Source organism: Manacus candei, unplaced genomic scaffold, assembly GCF_025592945.1.
Source record: "Manacus candei isolate 608988 ecotype Guabito, Panama unplaced genomic scaffold, ASM2559294v1 h1tg000262l, whole genome shotgun sequence".
Classification (NCBI taxonomy): domain Eukaryota; kingdom Metazoa; phylum Chordata; class Aves; order Passeriformes; family Pipridae; genus Manacus; species Manacus candei.
Window position 1 is genome coordinate 240,836 of NW_026138310.1, and position 18,061 is coordinate 258,896.

Genomic DNA, 18,061 nt, shown 5'->3' on the forward strand with positions numbered 1-18,061 from the left:
GGCGGCGCTGGCAAGATGCAGAGCTACTGCTGAGAGAGCAGAGCTGGCAGTGCAATAAAGCTTGTGGGTCTCGAGCTGAAATCACTGAGGGGCTGGGGTAGGGCTGGGTTCTGGGCTCGGGACTGTAACACCTGGGCAGGAATCAGTGTGGGGCAGAGATAGGGGCTGTGGCACCATCGCTGAAATCCCTGTGTGTCTGTGGAATTGGGATTCTAATTGGGAATGTGGAGTGAGAGGCTGGGGCTGAAATCAGTATAGGGCTGGGATTGAGAGTTTGCAGTTGGGCTAGGAGTTCTGGGGTAAGAGGAGTAGCTGGGGGAGTGGGATTGGGAGTGTGAGGGTGGAGCTGGAAAATCCCAGAGCTGGAGCCAAGCTGAAGATCCTGCAGCGAGAACCTGGAGCAGCTTCCCGTGGCGGCGCTGGCAAGATGCAGAGCTACTGCTGAGAGAGCAGAGCTGGCAGTGCAATAAAGCTTGTGGGTCTCGAGCTGAAATCACTGAGGGGCTGGGGTAGGGCTGGGTTCTGGGCTCGGGACTGTAACACTTGGGGCAGGAATGACAGCAATCCCTGTGAGATAGGGCCTGTGGCACTGTCGCTGAAATCTGTGTGTGTTTGGACTCGGGATTCTAATTGGGAATGTGGAGTGAGAGGCTGGGGCTGAAATCCATATAGGGCTGGGATTGCGTCTCTGGAGCTGGGAGGGTGTCTGGAGCTCAGATGAGGACTGTGGCAGCGTCACTGAAATCCCTGTGTGTCTGTGGAATAAGGATTGATGAGCAGGAACGTGGGCTGGGTGGGTAGGGCTGAAATGAGTCTAGAGCTGGGGTTTTGACTTTGGAGTTGGGCTAGGAGTTCTGGGGTAGGAGGAGTACCTGGTGGACGGGAATTGGGAGGGTGAGGAATTGGGAAGTGGGAGACTGGGATTGGAATGTGAGGTGGGAGCTGGAAAGTGGCAGAGCTGGAGCCAAGCTGAAGATCCTGCAGCGAGAACCTGGAGCAGCTTCCCGTGGCGGCGCTGGCAAGATGCAGAGCTACTGCTGAGAGAGCAGAGCTGGCAGTGCAATAAAGCTTGTGGGTCTCGAGCTGAAATCACTGAGGGGCTGGGGTAGGGCTGGGTTCTGGGCTCGGGACTGTAACACCTGGGCAGGAATCAGTGTGGGGCAGAGATAGGGCCTGTGGCACCGTCGCTGAAATCCCTGTGTGTCTGTGGAATTGGGATTCTAATTGGGAATGTGGAGTGAGAGGCTGGGGCTGAAATCAGTATAGGGCTGGGATTGAGAGTTTGCAGTTGGGCTAGGAGTTATGGGGTAAGAGGAGTAGCTGGGGGAGTGGGATTGGGAGTGTGAGGGTGGAGCTGGAAAATCCCAGAGCTGGAGCCAAGCTGAAGATCCTGCAGCGAGAACCTGGAGCAGCTTCCCGTGGCGGCGCTGGCAAGATGCAGAGCTACTGCTGAGAGAGCAGAGCTGGCAGTGCAATAAAGCTTGTGGGTCTCGAGCTGAAATCACTGAGGGGCTGGGGTAGGGCTGGGTTCTGGGCTCGGGACTGTAACACCTGGGCAGGAATCAGTGTGGGGCAGAGATAGGGCCTGTGGCACCGTCGCTGAAATCCCTGTGTGTCTGTGGAATTGGGATTATAATTGGGAATGTGGAGTGAGAGGCTGGGGCTGAAATCAGTATAGGGCTGGGATTGAGAGTTTGCAGTTGGGCTAGGAGTAATGGGGTAAGAGGAGTAGCTGGGGGAGTGGGATTGGGAGTGTGAGGGTGGAGCTGGAAAATCCCAGAGCTGGAGCCAAGCTGAAGATCCTGCAGCGAGAACCTGGAGCAGCTTCCCGTGGCGGCGCTGGCAAGATGCAGAGCTACTGCTGAGAGAGCAGAGCTGGCAGTGCAATAAAGCTTGTGGGTCTCGAGCTGAAATCACTGAGGGGCTGGGGTAGGGACAGGGTTTGGGCTTGGGACTGTAACACTTGGGGCAGGAATGACAGCAATCCCTGTGAGATAGGGCCTGTGGCACTGTCGCTGAAATCTGTGTGTGTTTGGACTCGGGATTCTAATTGGGAATGTGGAGTGAGAGGCTGGGGCTGAAATCCATATAGGGCTGGGATTGCGTCTCTGGAGCTGGGAGGGTGTCTGGAGCTCAGATGAGGACTGTGGCAGCGTCACTGAAATCCCTGTGTGTCTGTGGAATAAGGATTGATGGGCAGGAACGTGGGCTGGGTGGGTAGGGCTGAAATGAGTCTAGAGCTGGGGTTTTGACTTTGGAGTTGGGCTAGGAGTTCTGGGGTAGGAGGAGTACCTGGTGGACGGGAATTGGGAGGGTGAGGAATTGGGAAGTGGGAGACTGGGATTGGAATGTGAGGTGGGAGCTGGAAAGTGGCAGAGCTGGAGCCAAGCTGAAGATCCTGCAGCGAGAACCTGGAGCAGCTTCCCGTGGCGGCGCTGGCAAGATGCAGAGCTACTGCTGAGAGAGCAGAGCTGGCAGTGCAATAAAGCTTGTGGGTCTCGAGCTGAAATCACTGAGGGGCTGGGATAGGGATGGGTTCTGGGCTTGGGACTGTAACACTTGGGGCAGGAATGACAGCAATCCCTGTGAGATAGGGCCTGTGGCACTGTCGCTGAAATCTGTGTGTCTGTGGAATTGGGATTATAATTGGGAATGTGGAGTGAGAGGCTGGGGCTGAAATCCATATAGGGCTGGGATTGCGTCTCTGGAGCTGGGAGGGTGTCTGGAGCTCAGATGAGGACTGTGGCAGCGTCACTGAAATCCCTGTGTGTCTGTGGAATAAGGATTGATGAGCAGGAACGTGGGCTGGGTGGGTAGGGCTGAAATGAGTCTAGAGCTGGGGTTTTGACTTTGGAGTTGGGCTAGGAGTTCTGGGGTAGGAGGAGTACCTGGTGGACGGGAATTGGGAGGGTGAGGAATTGGGAAGTGGGAGACTGGGATTGGAATGTGAGGGTGGAGCTGGAAAGTGGCAGAGCTGGAGCCAAGCTGAAGATCCTGCAGCGAGAACCTGGAGCAGCTTCCCGTGGCGGCGCTGGCAAGATGCAGAGCTACTGCTGAGAGAGCAGAGCTGGCAGTGCAATAAAGCTTGTGGGTCTCGAGCTGAAATCACTGAGGGGCTGGGGTAGGGCTGGGTTCTGGGCTCGGGACTGTAACACCTGGGCAGGAATCAGTGTGGGGCGGAGATAGGGCCTGTGGCACCGTCGCTGAAATCCCTGTGTGTCTGTGGAATTGGGATTCTAATTGGGAATGTGGAGTGAGAGGCTGGGGCTGAAATCAGTATAGGGCTGGGATTGAGAGTTTGCAGTTGGGCTAGGAGTTCTGGGGTAAGAGGAGTAGCTGGGGGAGTGGGATTGGGAGTGTGAGGGTGGAGCTGGAAAATCCCAGAGCTGGAGCCAAGCTGAAGATCCTGCAGCGAGAACCTGGAGCAGCTTCCCGTGGCGGCGCTGGCAAGATGCAGAGCTACTGCTGAGAGAGCAGAGCTGGCAGTGCAATAAAGCTTGTGGGTCTCGAGCTGAAATCACTGAGGGGCTGGGGTAGGGCTGGGTTCTGGGCTCGGGACTGTAACATCTGGGCAGGAATCAGTGTGGGGCGGAGATAGGGCCTGTGGCACCGTCGCTGAAATCCCTGTGTGTCTGTGGAATTGGGATTATAATTGGGAATGTGGAGTGAGAGGCTGGGGCTGAAATCAGTATAGGGCTGGGATTGAGAGTTTGCAGTTGGGCTAGGAGTTCTGGGGTAAGAGGAGTAGCTGGGGGAGTGGGATTGGGAGTGTGAGGGTGGAGCTGGAAAATCCCAGAGCTGGAGCCAAGCTGAAGATCCTGCAGCGAGAACCTGGAGCAGCTTCCCGTGGCGGCGCTGGCAAGATGCAGAGCTACTGCTGAGAGAGCAGAGCTGGCAGTGCAATAAAGCTTGTGGGTCTCGAGCTGAAATCACTGAGGGGCTGGGGTAGGGCTGGGTTCTGGGCTCGGGACTGTAACACTTGGGGCAGGAATGACAGCAATCCCTGTGAGATAGGGCCTGTGGCACTGTCGCTGAAATCTGTGTGTGTTTGGACTCGGGATTCTAATTGGGAATGTGGAGTGAGAGGCTGGGGCTGAAATCCATATAGGGCTGGGATTGCGTCTCTGGAGCTGGGAGGGTGTCTGGAGCTCAGATGAGGACTGTGGCAGTGTCACTGAAATCCCTGTGTGTCTGTGGAATAAGGATTGATGAGCAGGAACGTGGGCTGGGTGGGTAGGGCTGAAATGAGTCTAGAGCTGGGGTTTTGACTTTGGAGTTGGGCTAGGAGTTCTGGGGTAGGAGGAGTACCTGGTGGACGGGAATTGGGAGGGTGAGGAATTGGGAAGTGGGAGACTGGGATTGGAATGTGAGGTGGGAGCTGGAAAGTGGCAGAGCTGGAGCCAAGCTGAAGATCCTGCAGCGAGAACCTGGAGCAGCTTCCCGTGGCGGCGCTGGCAAGATGCAGAGCTACTGCTGAGAGAGCAGAGCTGGCAGTGCAATAAAGCTTGTGGGTCTCGAGCTGAAATCACTGAGGGGCTGGGGTAGGGCTGGGTTCTGGGCTCGGGACTGTAACACCTGGGCAGGAATCAGTGTGGGGCAGAGATAGGGCCTGTGGCACCGTCGCTGAAATCCCTGTGTGTCTGTGGAATTGGGATTATAATTGGGAATGTGGAGTGAGAGGCTGGGGCTGAAATCAGTATAGGGCTGGGATTGAGAGTTTGCAGTTGGGCTAGGAGTAATGGGGTAAGAGGAGTAGCTGGGGGAGTGGGATTGGGAGTGTGAGGGTGGAGCTGGAAAATCCCAGAGCTGGAGCCAAGCTGAAGATCCTGCAGCGAGAACCTGGAGCAGCTTCCCGTGGCGGCGCTGGCAAGATGCAGAGCTACTGCTGAGAGAGCAGAGCTGGCAGTGCAATAAAGCTTGTGGGTCTCGAGCTGAAATCACTGAGGGGCTGGGATAGGGACAGGGTTTGGGCTTGGGACTGTAACACTTGGGGCAGGAATGACAGCAATCCCTGTGAGATAGGGCCTGTGGCACTGTCGCTGAAATCTGTGTGTGTTTGGACTCGGGATTCTAATTGGGAATGTGGAGTGAGAGGCTGGGGCTGAAATCCATATAGGGCTGGGATTGCGTCTCTGGAGCTGGGAGGGTGTCTGGAGCTCAGATGAGGACTGTGGCAGCGTCACTGAAATCCCTGTGTGTCTGTGGAATAAGGATTGATGGGCAGGAACGTGGGCTGGGTGGGTAGGGCTGAAATGAGTCTAGAGCTGGGGTTTTGACTTTGGAGTTGGGCTAGGAGTTCTGGGGTAGGAGGAGTACCTGGTGGACGGGAATTGGGAGGGTGAGGAATTGGGAAGTGGGAGACTGGGATTGGAATGTGAGGTGGGAGCTGGAAAGTGGCAGAGCTGGAGCCAAGCTGAAGATCCTGCAGCGAGAACCTGGAGCAGCTTCCCGTGGCGGTGCTGGCAAGATGCAGAGCTACTGCTGAGAGAGCAGAGCTGGCAGTGCAATAAAGCTTGTGGGTCTCGAGCTGAAATCACTGAGGGGCTGGGGTAGGGCTGGGTTCTGGGCTCGGGACTGTAACACCTGGGCAGGAATCAGTGTGGGGCGGAGATAGGGCCTGTGGCACCGTCGCTGAAATCCCTGTGTGTCTGTGGAATTGGGATTCTAATTGGGAATGTGGAGTGAGAGGCTGGGGCTGAAATCAGTATAGGGCTGGGATTGAGAGTTTGCAGTTGGGCTAGGAGTAATGGGGTAAGAGGAGTAGCTGGGGGAGTGGGATTGGGAGTGTGAGGGTGGAGCTGGAAAATCCCAGAGCTGGAGCCAAGCTGAAGATCCTGCAGTGAGAACCTGGAGCAGCTTCCCGTGGCGGCGCTGGCAAGATGCAGAGCTACTGCTGAGAGAGCAGAGCTGGCAGTGCAATAAAGCTTGTGGGTCTCGAGCTGAAATCACTGAGGGGCTGGGATAGGGATGGGTTCTGGGCTTGGGACTGTAACACTTGGGGCAGGAATGACAGCAATCCCTGTGAGATAGGGCCTGTGGCACTGTCGCTGAAATCTGTGTGTCTGTGGAATTGGGATTATAATTGGGAATGTGGAGTGAGAGGCTGGGGCTGAAATACATATAGGGCTGGGATTGCGTCTCTGGAGCTGGGAGGGTGTCTGGAGCTCAGATGAGGACTGTGGCAGCGTCACTGAAATCCCTGTGTGTCTGTGGAATAAGGATTGATGAGCAGGAACGTGGGCTGGGTGGGTAGGGCTGAAATGAGTCTAGAGCTGGGGTTTTGACTTTGGAGTTGGGCTAGGAGTTCTGGGGTAGGAGGAGTACCTGGTGGACGGGAATTGGGAGGGTGAGGAATTGGGAAGTGGGAGACTGGGATTGGAATGTGAGGGTGGAGCTGGAAAGTGGCAGAGCTGGAGCCAAGCTGAAGATCCTGCAGCGAGAACCTGGAGCAGCTTCCCGTGGCGGCGCTGGCAAGATGCAGAGCTACTGCTGAGAGAGCAGAGCTGGCAGTGCAATAAAGCTTGTGGGTCTCGAGCTGAAATCACTGAGGGGCTGGGATAGGGCTGGGTTCTGGGCTTGGGACTGTAACACTTGGGGCAGTAATTATATCAAGTAGTGTGAGATAGGGCCTGTGGCACTGTCGCTGAAATCTCTGTGTGTTTGGAATTGGGATTCTAATTGGGAATGTGGAGTGAGAGTCTGGGGCTGAAATCAGTGTAGGGCTGGGACTGAGAGTTTGGAGTTGCGCTAGGAGTTATGGGGCAGGAGGAGTAGCTGGGGAGTGGGATTGGGCGTGTGAGGGTGGAGCTGGAAAGTGGCAGAGCTGGAGCCAAGCTGAAAATCCTGCAGTGAGAACCTGGAGCAGCTTCCCGTGGCGGCGCTGGCAAGATGCAGAGCTACTGCTGAGAGAGCAGAGCTGGCAGTGCAATAAAGCTTGTGGGTCTTGAGCTGAAATCACGGGGGGCTGGGGTAGATATTGAGGCTAGAATATGAACTGGATGCTTTGGTCAGGGACTGTTTTTTTTTAGTAGAAATTACTGTGGGTTTAGGATTGTATTTTTGGAGCACTCTAGGGAGTCTCTTATTTCTGTTGCAAGCCACTGTAGAGAACTGGGAGTACTGGGTAGAGTCAGCTGTTCTATGGAGAAGGCCCAGGTGTTAACAATGAGAAGGCCCAGGTGTTAACAATGAGGGGGAGGAGGGACCAGGGCTGGGGCTGAGTCCCCTTGGCTGTTGTTCAGGCTCAGGAGCTGGAGCTGGACTTCTTAGATGGCGACTCAGGTGAGTCTGTTTCAATTTCAGCTTTCCAGTCCCCTCCCACTGTCCCCAGTCTCTCCTCAGTCCATCCCAGTTTCTCCTAAGTGTCCCAAACCCCAGCCCAGTTCAGCGAGTGCCATCCCCGTTCCTTCCCCAGTGCCTCCACTCCTTCCCAGTTGCCCCCAGTGCACCCCAGTCCCATCCCACTCCGTCTCCAGTACCCTCAGTCCCATTTCAATCCATCCCTAGTACCCTCAGTCCCAACCCAGCTCCCTGCACAGTTCCTTCCAGAACCTCCCCAGTGCTCCCAGTCCTTCCAAATTTGCCTCAAACCCATTGCAGTCCCTCCCCAGTGCCCCCAGTCCAATCCCAGTCTACCCTAGTGCCATTCCAAGTGCCACCAATCCCATCCCCATCCCTCCCCACTGCCCCCAGTCCCTCCCAGTGCATCCCACTCCCTCCCCAGAACATCTCAGTCCCATCCCAGTCCCTCCCCAGTGCATCTCAGCCCATCCCTGTGCCTGTAGTCCCACTGTCCCCAATCCCTCCCCTATGGCCCCTGTCCCATCCCAGTTCCCCCAGTCCCTCCCCTGAGAATCCCATACCAGTGGATGGCAGTGCAGTGCCCCCACTCCCAGTCCAGTCCCCCAAGCCCCTCTCCATTGCCCTCAGTCCCATCCCCATCCCTCCGCACTGCCCCCAGTCCCTCCCAGTGCATCCCAGTCCTTTTCCCCGATGCAAGATACACTGGGGGCATGAAATCCCAGGGCAGCTGCACTGAGGTTCTACAATTCAGTTGTTCTAAATTAGGTCATTTTCTTAGTGAGCAATTTGAGTTGTTTGACAGCGCGGACTGCAGAAGGATTTTTCGGTAAACTGATTGTTTTTTAGTTTATTTTAAAGCTCTCTTAAAAACTCCACACCGGTGTGCGTTCGCTGCACCTGCCGTGGGGGCTGCAGGGAGAAGCAGCTGGAGGCGTTTGCTCTCTGCTCGTTCACCACCTTCCCCTCGGTTCCCTGGGACTCCAGGGAATCCCAGCTCCCCTTGGCTTCTCCGGGGGCCTCGCGGCAGGGTTTCGAAGTGTGGCCCTGAGATTTTCTGGCCTTGGAACTGATGGCTGTTTCGGGGCACGTCTCACCGGGCAGTCTGTCTTTTAACGCTTGCGGGGGCAGGAGAATTGCGGCGCAAGAAAGCAAAGGAAGCCCAGAGCCTGGAGTAGGCAGGCCCGGGCCTCTGGCGAGCCCAGGCCTTGCTGCTCGGTGCCGATTGTGCCCGGGGCTTGTTCCTCACCGTTCGGTTCCAAATGAGAGGGGAGCAAGAGGCAGAACAGCTGCTGCTGCTGCTGCTGCTGCTGCTGGGGCTGAACTGTCTGCGGTGCCCGGGGTCCGGGCAGGACTTGGCCCCGATGCCTGCATTGCTCTGCAGCGGCCAGGGAGGGGTCCCAAAAGTCATCCCCCCGCCTGCTGTGCTGCACAGCAGGGGCTGGCTGGGCCGGTTCCCGGCCGGGGGAGCCCGGGGGAGGCCATGCTGGGGCTGAGGGGCTGCTGCTCTCTGGGCCTCTCGGGGTTTGCCTTGGAATCCCAAAGCCTGGGCCTGCACGGGGGAGAGGAGGCAAAGGTGACTGTAAATTGGTCTGTTGTGGAGTGTTTTGGGGCCGAGTTAATGCTCTTGGCTTGTTGTGTGTCAGTTCCCAGCCTCGGTCAGGGCTTCCCAGGGAGCGTTGCTGCCGCCGCCGCCGCCGGGAGAGAGAAGTCCTTTGGGAAGCCGGGATAAAAACAGCAACTCTGTGAATTGCTCAGCTTTTCCTAGGGAAGGGCAGGTTTTAGGGAAGAAAGGCCCGTCCTCGCGAAAGGCGCCGCGGGTCTCGCAAGGGGGGGGCGCGGCTGCAGTGCCGTTCCCGGCCGTGTCCGCCAGGCGGCGACCGCGAGGCAGCGCCCGGCGGTCGGGGCGGGCCGGGAAGCGGCGCCTGCGCAGAGCGAGGCGTGGGCCGGGAAGCGGCGCCTGCGCAGAGCGAGGCGTTGGCCGGGCCGGGCCTGAAGCGCTCGGGGCCGCCGGGCAGGGCAGTGGCGGCGACCGGCCGGGGCGGGGGGTGCGGGGTAAGAGCAGGTTTTAGGGAAGAAACGCCTGTGGTGAGTAATCAGAAGAGAAGGGTGAAAGCCAAGGGCCTTTGACTTCCCCGGTGCACTTAATTTTCTTGTTCTCCTCTCTTTCAGGACAGGGAAAATCGTTGACTTGGGTCCAGCAATGCCGAATGTGTTGGGGTGTGAGCAGCCAAAGGCAACAGGCTCCAGCCCCACCGACCGGCGCTGGGGGCACCTGGTGCAGCCCGTGGGGTGAGGTAAGTCAGAGGGACACGTTTCTCTCCTCCTGCCTGTTGGCATTTGCTCCCTGGGCACTGGCTCTGTTTCCACTGCAGGTTGGTCCTTGCCGTGCTGGGAAGGGTGGAGAGGAAGGGGTGAAGGGCTGGGTGAGCGTGGGGTCCCCGAGCTGTGGGGTTGGGCTGTGTTGAGAGGGGCAGGTGGGTCCCCGCTGGTGAGCCCGAGCCTTGGCTTGGGGGTTCAGGAGCCCGGGGAGCCGAGCTGGGGGCTGTTTGCAGCTCTGCCAGGGCTGGGGCTGACACAGTGCTGGGGGAGAGCCTGGAGCTGGGCTGGGCCGGGGGACAGACGCAGGGGAGCTGGGGGAGGGTTTGGGACTCCCTGGGGGAAAAGGAGGGATGGATGGGCTGGATGGAGCCACAGGCACGTGCTCGTGGGAACACACTTATCCAGGGTGCTGGGATCCGGGTCAAACTCCAGTTCCCCTCGTGTCCAGGGATGCAGGGTCTGAGGGATTGGATTTCCCTGGGGGTTTGCAGGAGATCAGGAATGAGAGGAAACATGGTGCCAGAGCAGGCTGTGCTTGCCTCTGAGGACAGAGAGCCTGTGGGCTGAGGTGAGATTGCTGTGAGTGTTGGGATGAGCATTCCAGCGAACAGGGAGCTTGGAATTCCAGGTGCTGATGGAACCATCACCTTAGGTGTGTTTAGTTTGTGTCTGTGGGAGCTGGGATTCGGGCTGGAGAGCTGTTGCTGGGAACAAAGGGTGGAGAAAACCTGCTCCACGCATGTGTAAGGAAGGATGGAGTAGCAGAGAAGGGGAGTATTTCCATACAGTATCAATATTCTCCATGTGGGATGGAGCAGCAATGGGGGTGGTTGGGTTTGGCCTGGGCCGGTCAGGATCTGCCATAAACAACCCCCCAGACCCCGAACCCTCACTGGACATGTCCAGCCCCTCAGCAGAAACCCAAGTTGTTCATTTGTTACAGAGGAAAAATGATTGGTAATTGCTTCTGATCTGTGGAGAATTCCCTTTGGAATGGTCAAACAGAGAGCGTATCAAGGCAGGCAGAGCATTTCTTTTGGCTCTTTTTTTCTTCTGGTTTGTCATTTTCTCTTTGGCTTCAATGCATTTTGTGTGCTCCTGTTCAGGAAGCAGCGTATTTTTACCTGAAATTCAGGGTGGTTTTGTTTGTTTGTTTAGGATTTTTTTCTTTCCCAGTTGAATCAGGCCTAGTCCAGTGTTGTCCTACAGGACTGCTTTGGTGCTGGGTCAGAGAGAGAGAAGGGGAATGACTTTTCATTCTCTTCCAAGCACAAGTGGAAGGTTGTCTTGTCCCTCCCCAAAGCACTGCAGGCACATGGGAGTAGCTCAGTGCTGGCCCAGTTCTCTGAGAAACACCCGTGGGGGAGAGGTTTAAGTCTTAATGACAACGCTCTGGTCTCTTGATGGCAAAGACTGGGTCCTCCAGTCCCAGCCTGATGAGGGAGAACAGGAACCTCTGTTCTTCATGGCAAACCTTCTGTTACTCCTTGTGCAGTCTTTTCTTTCCGTTGTACGTGTTACTGTCCAGAATCTCTCCGAGGAAAGCTGTTACAAATTTAGAGGTAGGACTGGAATTTGGGGCTGTTCCCTACAAACTCCTGCAAAGCCTGAAGGACCGGGCTGATGACTGCTCTTAACAAAGGTGGTTTATTAATATTCCGTCAGATTTCCCTCAGCTCTGGGCAGGACAGGCAAGGGTTAGGGTGGGGAATTGTGCAAGCAAGACTTGTTATTTCTCCTGCGTGTGTGTCAGTTTGGCAGGGCTGGGAGAAGGAGGACTCGTGCGGGCACCTCCAGAGACAGCGGGAACGGGAGCGTGCTGCGGAGGAGGGAAATTCCAGGGGGTGGGTGCCGAGAAATTTGTCCTTCCCTCGCCCTGTGCTCTGCACTTAGCAGTGGGTCAAGTGCAGAAGTTTCCTGGGGACCCTGGGAAATGATGCCGGGTCTGCCAAGAAAAGTGGGGCCAAAGGAGCAGGACCTGGGTCTGCCAGCGTGGGAGAAACAAGGGACGGGTCATCCTCTGCCTCCAGGAGGGAGGGCAGCAGGAAAGGCCACGGACTAAAGCACTGAAGTGCCGTTCCCCAGGGAGCCCCTGCCCAGACCTGAACTTGCTTCTGCACTTGCTGTCCCTTTCCCAGCGGAGCCGAAGCGTCGGGTGCGGCTGCCGGGGGGATGGAGCTGCCAAGGACAAGCTGGGAGGGTGTTTGCGAGGGAAGGGGGTAGAAGGAGCTCTTGATGTGCTTTTTTTACTTCTTCATCCCACAGAATTGCCACGAGAGGAAATACTTCAGAGGGGCTTCCCTCCAGATAAGGCCTGAAGATGCCAGGAGGTTTCAGCCGGGAGGAAAGGAGCTGTGGAAGAAAAGCAGCCTAAAAACAGCCAGTGGGGATCATCAGGTTTTCCAGCCAAGAAGAACAAGGAGAGAGATGAGGGAATCGGGTTCCAATTCCTAATGCTTTGGTGGGTGCAGGAATGATTTCTGTGTGTTTTCCAGTCCCTTTGGATTCCTGAGATGATTTTAAAATGATGGCTTTAGCAATCAACTAAATCGCAGATGTTGTTTTTGAGAGGAAATGATGCCAAAGAAATGCAGAGTTTTGGGTCAGTTTTTGGGATGATTTGGGTCAGTTTTTGGGGTCAGTTTGGGGTCATTGTTTGGGGTGATTTGGGTCAGCTTTTGGGATGATTGGGGTCAGTTTTGGGTCAGCTTTTGGGATGATTGGGGTCAGGTTTTGGGGTCAGTTTTGGGTCAGCTTTTGGGGTGATTTGGGTCGGTTTTGGGTCAATTTTTGGGGAGCACTGGGTGTTACTGGGGGTTGTTGAGGAGCACTGGGTGTTACTGGGGTGTACTGGGGAGCACTGGGTGTTACTGAGGGTTGTTGGGGAGCACTGGGTGTTACTGGGGAGCACTGGGAGAGAAAATGAAAAATAAAGAGAATAAAAAATAAACGAAGTAAAGAAGGAAATATAAAAAAGAAAATTTAAAAAAAAGGCAAAAAAACTAAAAAGGAAATAAAATGAAAATGAAATAAAAGAGAGAAAAAAAAAAAAGAAACCCCTTCTTGGGCACCCCGTTTCCTCTCCTCCCCCCCCCCCGAACCGTAAATTGCGGGGTCATCACCCCTAAAATGTGAGAAGGGGACCCCGAAATGTGGGTGAGGGAACCCCAGGGAGCCGGAAAAGTGGAGGGGGAGCCGCAGTAAGAAAGCGAAGCCGGGCGGTCGGGCGGCGGGGTGGGGGGGGGGGCGCATGCGCAGTCGTTGGCAAGACGCCGGCGATCACGTGGTAAGTAAGGGCAGGCAGGAGAGGGACCGGCGACGCATGCGCAGTGGCTCTCGTGCCGGTGCAGCGCGCCCTGCTCGAGTTAAGGGCCGGTTCCGGCGGCAGGGCGGGACTCGCGGCCTCCCGTCTGTCCCGGGGTTTGCGGGGGGGGAATAACGTGAATTTCTCCTGATTTTAATTCTCTTGGGCTCTTGTCCTCATTTTAATTTTTTTAAGGCTCTTGTCCTGATTTTAATATTTTTAAGGCTCTTCTCCTAAATTTAATTTTTTTAAGGCTCTTGTCCTGATTTTAATATTTTGAAGGCTCTTGTCCTGATTTTAATTCTCTTGGTTCAAACCATTTCCTAATAAGTCAGTTTTAATGAAGTGTTAAAAGGAGAACTTAAATAAGGGTAATTTCTGATGGAGAATAATGGGAAGAAGTGGTTTAAGTTAACTAAACATGTTTTATATCAGTCCATGGTTATTTAATTGAGCATTGTTTGGAATTTTTCTTTTTGCATTGTTCCTGGTGTGCTTTTCTCTATCTAAGGGATGTTTGGAGGTCATTTTGGTTGGTTGAAGGTTTTTAATGTCAGTGCTGGATTGGGGTGGACAGTCATTGTAACATGATTTAGAGTTGGATGCATTTTATTCTGTGTGCCCTGTTTGATGTCTCGTGTTCAGCGAGTGACTGGTCAGAGTTTGGCCCAAGCCTTTGTTTTTCAGGTGAAAAAGCCGAAGGGGGAATTGTAGTTGCAGCTTTGCCCTTGAGCTGCAGCTGGAGCCTGGCCAAAGAACAAGGCAAAGCTCCCTGGGGAAGGAAGGGGGAGCCAGAGAAGAAAAGCAGCTGCAGCCAGAAAGGTGGGTTTGGGCGGGAGAAGAGGGGCTGTGACCCAGCAAGGGGCTCTGGAGGGCTCTGGGGTCCCTGTAATGGCTCTGGGGTCCCTGTAATGGCTCTGGGGTCCCTGTAATGGCTCTGGGGTCTCTATAGGGGCTCTGGGGTCTCTATAGGGGCTCTGGGGTCTCTATAGGGGCTCTGGGGTCTCTATAGGGGCTCTGGAGGGCTCTGGGGTCCCTATAATGGCTCTGGGGTCTCTGTAGGGACTCTGGGGTTTCTATCGTGGCTCTGGGGTCTCTGTAGGGGCTCTGGGGTCCCTATAATGGCTCTGGGGTCCCTGTAATGGCTCTGTGGTCCCTCTCCTGGTTCTGGGGTCCCTCTCCTGGCTCGGGGTCCCTCTCCTGGCTCGGGGTCCCTCTCCTGGCTCGGGGTCCCTCTCCCTGCCGGCACAGGAGCTGCTGCCGCCCCAGCAAGAGGCAGAGGAGTCGCTGCCCAGAAGCAAGAACTCACTGAGAGCTGAACTGGGGCCGTGTGGGCAGGGCCAGAGGGGAGCAAAGGAAGGGATTTGTTGCTAAGAAAAGAAATAAAGTTTGGGTCATATTTTGGGGAGATTTGTGTCAGTTTCTGATCATTTTTGGGGGTGATTGGGCTGACTTGGGTCATTTTTTGGGGATATTTGGGTGAGTCTTGGTGTCAGTGTTTTGGGGTTTTGGGGTCAGTTTCTGGTCATATCTGGGGCTGATTTTGTATCATTTTGGGTCAGTTTTGGGGGGGGGGGTTTGCATTTTTAGGTCAGGTTTTGGGCCAATTTGGAGTTAGTTTTTGAGGTGATTTGGGCCAGTTTTGGGTCAGTTCTGGATCAATTTTTGAGGTGAATTGGATCAGTTTTTGTGTCTTTTTTGGGGAGATTTGAATCAGTTTCTAGTCATTTTTTGGGGAGATTTGGGTGAGTTCTGGGTCATTTTTGGGGAGATTTGAATCAGTTTCTGGTAGTTTTTTGGGGAGACTTGGGTGAGTTCTGGGTCTCTCCTGATTTTAATTTTTTCAGGCTCCCCTCCTGATTTTAATTTTTTCAGGCTCCCCTCCTGATTTTAATTTTTTCAGGCTCCCCTCCTGTTTTTAATTTTTTTAAGCTCCTCTCCTGATTTTTATTGTATTAGTCCCCTGTCCTGATTTTAATTTTTTCAGGCTCCTCTTCTGATTTTAATTTTTTCAGGCTCTTTTCCTGTTTTTAATATTTTTAGGCTCCTCTTCTGATTGTAATTCTTTTAGGCTCGTCTCCTGATTTTTAGATTTTTAGTCTCCTCTCCTGATTTTTATTCTCCCACCCGCCCTTCCCCGGCCCCAGCAGCGCTGTCAGTTGTTGTCACTGAGGAGTCAAACTATGCTTTAAATAATGAGCCCCTGGCCTGATGGCCCAGTGTCAAGGCAAAAGGTGGAATGCTCTCTGAGTGTTGAGATGTAACAAGGGCTAATCCTTTTTGCAGTGGGATGGAGCCTGGAAAGTGCACAGAGCTGAGCCCAGGGATTGAAAGGGACCAAGCAAGGGAGGTGAAGAAAGAAGGAAGAAGGGAAGTGAGGCAGCAGGCAAGCAGCACCAAGTTGCTGTGTAAGCAGGTGAGTTGTGTTGAGGTTCCTCAGGCAGGCACTGAGGACTTGGAGGGCTCCAGACAGAGCAGACCTGGGAAGGCCCTCGGTGAAGCCCCTCAGAAACCTGAAGCCCCTGGGCCTTTTGGGGAGCCTGAGCTATTGCAGCCCTGGGGATGGCTTTGGTTTCCTTCTCTCCTCAGAGTAAAACTCTGTGGGGGAGTCTGTGATCTCCCTGACTTTTGTGTCATAACTGAAACTTGGAAGGAAGTTGACCTTGTGTAGTTTCCCAACTGACTTGGCCGGGTTGAACCAGCAGTGCCAGATTGTTGTAGTGTGCAGGGTGTTGTTTGTGTCTGAGCAGTTTGGGGTTGATTTGCCAAGGGAGGCCGTGGAATGTTATGGTGTTTTTGTCCCAATATTTGGAGGCAGTGCCCTGGATGAGTTGATTTCTGCCTCACTCCCTGATATCTGAGTTAGGAGATGTACCAAGAACTGGGAGTTTTTGCAGTGGGATGTTCCCTAGAAAGTGCATGGAGCTGAGCCAAGGAACTTAAAGGGACTAAGCAAGCAAAGTCAAGAAAGAATGAAGAGGGGAACTGAGGCAGCAGCCAAGCAGCATCAGGCTCCTCTACAACCAGGTGAGTTGTCTTGAAGTTGATAAGGTGGTCACTGAGAACTTTGGGGGCTGCAGGCACAGGTGACCACCAGAGACCCCCGATGGAGCCCCTCAGAGACCTTATAAGGGTTTGTGTAGATGGGAACAGGTGTTGGGAGTGTCCTGAATGTGCAACAGGAATGCAGGGAAGGAAAATGAGCCCTCCTGTAATGCTGACCCCTCCCATCAGCTGCAGTGGAGACCCCTCCGTGTGCCCTTTGGGAGCGGATTGCCAGGACCCCCGTGGGGCTGGGATCATGGCAGGGTGTTGTAAGCAAGGAATGCCTGGCTTCTAAAAGTCACCAGCTGAGTCTTAAAGGCTCCTTTGAAGAGCTGAGTTCAGGCAGGCAAATTGCCCCCCAGGAGGGACTCTGTGCCTGCTCTCCCGTGGCTCCAAGGGATCTCTGGCCCTTCACGCCGGCACCGAGATTTTCTCGGGAAGGGCCTCAGATCTCCGGACCAGTCTGGGACACAGGCAAGATCCCCCTGCAGTTTAGGACCAAATTGGCCCCCTGGAGGGACAGTGCTGTTGGTGCCCCCCGGGTTGGGGCACTGTAGCAAGGAACTTGCCATACACAGTATGGAAAAAGTCCTGTCAGAGATGGACTGGTGAGGAAAACAGCTCAAACCCTATGGAAACAGAAGCTTTTACTGTAGTTTGAACATGTCTCAACATGTTTGTGTATTTTCTGCAGTGTCACTGTCTCCCTCTTCCCAACACCCCCCTGTGAAGCTATTGTCTTCCACACAAGGTGTCCCATTGGTTCCCTGTTAACCCCTTCCTATTGGCTGTTGACCCCTTACCTGATGGTTTCTTTTGTGTGACCCTGAACTTGTGATTGGTCCCCTTTGACCCTCCTAAAAGCCTTATAAACCCCAACCCCACAATAAACTCTCTCTTTCGTCCGTCCCTCCCAGGTGGTCTGTGTGTGCTCCTTGCGGGGTCACCGGGCCACGTGCAGGGGTGGGAGGAAGGGCATTCACCTCGCAGGTAATGGGGCAAGCAGCATAAGGCCTGGAGGTTTCCCCCAATATCCCCAATCCGCCGTAATTGGTGCACCGTGGTGAGGCCAAGATTGTTTGAACTCTTCTGTGAAGATTATAGCAGTCCTAACGCACAAACGGGAGTAGTTTGTGTAGCAACGGCGGATCCGGAGTCTAAGCAGCAAAAGTACTAGCAGGCTGCATCACCACAAGAGAGCATCCTGTTTTGAGTACTTCAACCTTCCTGACGACATTCAGGTAAGGAGCAGACCCGGCATATTCCCTTATATAAAGAAACAAACAAAAAGAAAAAAAAAAAACAAAAATGGGAGCATCCCTCACTAAGACAGAAAAAGAGAACTATAAGCATTTGAAACATTTATTAAGTTGTAACAAAAAATCCTTAAAAAGCCTTTCCAAAGTTATGGTTAAAACTGACTTTAAACTTCCTTTCTGTCTGACGACTAAAGACTGGGAATTACTAGGCAGACAGATTTGGATAGCTGCAAATTCCAACGATAAAGCAGCAATACATGCCAACATAGCTTGGACTCATATCGTAACTATTCTTGAAATGCAAGAAAAAGATTCTGAGTCCCAACGAGAAAGCAGCACAGCTTCCCTCCGTGGTCTAAGAGAGGGTGGGAGATCGAAATCGCCGCGGGAAGCAGGGGAGGAGGGAAACGGAGATCACGACCGACAGCCCTGGGCAGGCACCCCCTCTTACCCCCCCCCATCGCGGTCAGCACATGGCGGAGCCGCGCCCCCGGTCCCTGATACAGCAGGAGGCTTTGGAACTGGCCAGCCTCAGCCCCCTGCGCAGATGGGACCCGGAGCGGCAACCCCCATCCCGGGCATTAACATCGGGGCGGCCCCTGCCCCGTCCCGGGCTCCTCCGCCGTGGCCGCCGGTGCAGCAAGGGGAGGAGAAGCCGCCCGCGGTTAGCTCCAACGGGATCCCTCCTCGCCCCCCTCCCCCTCTCCCCCCGAGAGCAAGCGAAACCATCCCGCCGCTCCCAAACCCCGACTTCCCTCAGCCGCAACCCCCGACAACTATCACCGCATGGTCAAACAAAGGAGGCGGAGAGTTCCCAACTTTCAACCACGCC

At 54.7% G+C, this 18,061-nt stretch overlaps 1 protein-coding gene across 4 annotated transcripts in view; it reads left to right on the forward strand.

Annotated features, from left to right (window-relative positions):
- The first annotated feature begins 8,117 nt into the window (after positions 1-8,117).
- The window catches only part of LOC127464713 (uncharacterized), a 38,423-nt gene continuing 28,479 nt past the window's right edge, over positions 8,118-18,061 (forward strand). Inside the window, exons 1-5 of one of the 4 annotated variants that reach the window (XR_007901534.1) lie at positions 8,228-9,387; positions 9,472-9,596; positions 11,375-11,465; positions 11,887-12,082; positions 13,613-13,747. The gene's annotated coding sequence lies outside the window, so the exon portion shown is untranslated. Of the gene's footprint in view, positions 9,388-9,471; positions 9,597-11,374; positions 11,466-11,886; positions 12,083-13,612; positions 13,891-18,061 lie in introns of those variants that run through there. The other 3 variants (XR_007901533.1, XR_007901535.1, XM_051775182.1) reach the window with 3 other exon arrangements.